At 52.6% G+C, this 2,813-nt stretch overlaps 1 protein-coding gene across 2 annotated transcripts in view; it reads right to left on the bottom strand.

Moving 5' to 3' along the window:
* Window positions 1–2,676, bottom strand: part of CACNG5 (calcium voltage-gated channel auxiliary subunit gamma 5) — a 17,418-nt gene extending 14,742 nt beyond the window's left edge. For both annotated transcript variants that reach the window (XM_017740759.1, XM_017740758.1), the window contains exon 1: window positions 1,950–2,676. The gene's annotated coding sequence lies outside the window, so the exon portion shown is untranslated. The remainder of the gene's footprint in view (window positions 1–1,949) is intronic.
* Between the last annotated feature and the right edge of the window lie 137 nt (window positions 2,677–2,813).

Here is a 2,813-nt window from a genome sequence, read left to right on the forward strand (position 1 = left end):
AACCCAGTGACCAAAGCCAGCAGCTGCTGCATCTGGCTTTGCTCAAGCATTTTGGGACACAGCTCCATGGAAGCTGTTGGTGATGTCTTCAAGCACAACTCCTCAGGTCTGATGCTGAGCAGCCAATAAAGTTTGGTCCCATTTTCACATAGGAAAGGTCTTTGCTTTGTGCAGCTTGTTGGGCTTAATAATCAGGAATATTAATGTACCTAACAAATATTTATACATCACTGGAGGCATTAAACTTTCTACCACCCAGATTTTAGCAAGATTTGTTACCAATTCCAGTATTTAACAGTAAACGTCCCAGCAGACAGGGCAGGAAAACCCATGCATGACATGGAGCAGCCTGAGAACAGGCACAGGCACCATGAGCTGGTCAGGAGACCATGGGCTCAGCTGTCCTGCTCAGCACAGGGAAGTGCAGCCACATCCTGGGAAAGTCTGTGGGAACAGGCAGGAAATGGACTTGGTCTCACTCTTCTCCATCCTTCCCCCAGGCCAACATCTATGCCCAGGTGAAACTTGGCCTGGCTGTGTGTACCTTGTCTCTGCCTGCACTCCTCTGCCATTCCCTTTGTACCACCAGGTTCTTGTTCCTGTGGCACCCACCCACCAGCACCTCTCCTGCCACCTACATCCGACCTGATATTCCCAGCCAGAGCTGCTGCAGGGAGAAGGAACATCTGTCATAATCATTTCATGTCTCCCAGGAAGAAGCCAGGGCCACCTGTAGGGTTTTGAGAGTGAGCCAGGTCCTGCCCTGGCAGACCTGAGTCTGCTCCCTGCCGATGGGGATGTCACCAAGCAGCACTGGATGGGCACTGGGTGGGAAAATGAATTATCCAGAAGTCATCCTGGGTCAGTGGGTGCATCTGCTGTGCTGCTCCAATAATGCCCTTGGTGCAGCCTTGACACTGCTCTAACGAGGGTTTTCACTGATAAGCAATGATATCTACCTCATTAATAACAGAAAAACTGTAATTCCTGTCTTCCTAAACGACCCCACACAAATTCTACTCATCTGTAACAACCCATTTCCTGAGCCTGTTGATAGCATGCGTGTTGTCCTTTGACAAACTACATTTTGCCAGTAAATATTTTACTACAAATACCTGAAGTTGTGACTATACATCTTTAAAAATCAGTGTGACCCTGACTCCAAACCATCTTTCTAGAACACACCTAGAACCCAAACCCTCTTTAATTTCAGTGAGATTAAGATCCCTGGATAACTAGATGATGGGGTCTAGGTCAAATGTTATTTTAAAAATGCCATGTTAAACCCGGGGGTTTGAATCTTCCCAGCCGATTTAGGAAAAGCTCCCGGTTCTCACTCCAGCCTTGCACAGTTCGCTGATACCATTGAAATCTCTGCAGGCTTGTGCATTATTTCTCTTTTGTATTTCATATTCCCGCCCCTCTCCATAAATAAAGCTGAAGCTGCAAAAGCTGTGCCATGGATGCTGCCAGGTGGGAATTCATTCAGCTCAATGAATATATTCAACAGCTACAAGAACACAGCAAGGGATCGGAGAAACCCCCACACAGGGGCATTTCTGTCCCCTGGATGTCACATGGAGCAGCCTGAGGGGAAGGTGTGATGGCACAGGATGGGCTGCTGGGAGCCAGTCTCCTGCCCTTTGGCTTTTTACCCGGGTCACGGCGTGACAGACTGAAGTGTGCTTCTAAAACAGCGGCAGAGGAGCCTCTGAAAGGAGCCCAGACACGAGGCACTTGTGAAAGCAAAGGGCAGCAGTGATGGAAACATGGGAATGCTCCTCCAGCAAAGCTGCCAGCCTGGGTCATGCCACCAGCACTCCCTGCTGCTGCAGGAAACTCAGCAGAAATGCTCTTTTTTAGCTGAAATAGTCCTTTGCAGTGGTCTTGATGAAGCAGTGCTATCTTCAGGGAATGCACCATTCTCGCTGCCCCTTCCAAAGTCTCACCTGGACCATGCAGGCACCGACGAGCTCCGACGAGGCCTCCTCTCCCCCAGGGGGATTTGGGGGATACAAGGGACACAGTGCTGACAGCGGTGCCGAGGTCAGACCCGCTCCCCGGGCACCCCTGAGGAGCTCCTGCTGCTCCGTGCCTGGAAGCCCCAACCCTAAAAGCTGCAAAGAGCATCCCGCGTCAGGGGCTGATGAAGTTTTATGAAATGCCCGGCAATTAATCAAGAGCCAAAGGACGTGTCAGACCCTCCCTGCTCGCCGCGGCGGCTGAACCATCACATTTCACATTTCGTCACCTTCCCCAGGCTGTGAATAAGGAGCGCGTGCAGGAGTGAGGACAGGCTCCATGTCCCCGTTCCCTGTTATATGATAACACATGATCCAGCCTTTCCCCTCACCCCCCCGGCACTTCACTTAAGAACCAGGTCGGGTTTTTCTCAGATAGCCTCGCTCAATTCACACTCCCCTCTCCAAGGGGTTTGCTACACTGGAAAACATTCACAGCCTGACTGCCCGCAGATTTTATATTCCCTGGGAAAAATACACATCCACTCCTCAGCAAAACGTTCAAAACTCGCCGCTGAGGACGGGGATGCTCTCAGTGCCCAAGAGATGGCCTCTCTTTGAGCAGCCTGGAGGGGAAAAGCCCAGGGATGAAGCGCCGGTATTTTCCGGCTTCCTCGTGCTAAGGTGCTTCCGTCAGGACTCGGGCGAAGCCAAACGCCGCCGCCCGAGTGGTGCCGGTCCCCAGGCAGGGCACACGGGCAGGGCACACGGGCACCTCACCTGGGCACCTCGCCGGGTCCGGCTGCGCCTGCCGGGGGTCGCTGCGCTCCGGGGCCCGGCCGGGGGCGCGGT

Source organism: Corvus brachyrhynchos, unplaced genomic scaffold (assembly GCF_000691975.1).
Source record: "Corvus brachyrhynchos isolate BGI_N302 unplaced genomic scaffold, ASM69197v1 scaffold218, whole genome shotgun sequence".
In the NCBI taxonomy this organism is placed as follows: Eukaryota; Metazoa; Chordata; class Aves; order Passeriformes; family Corvidae; genus Corvus; species Corvus brachyrhynchos.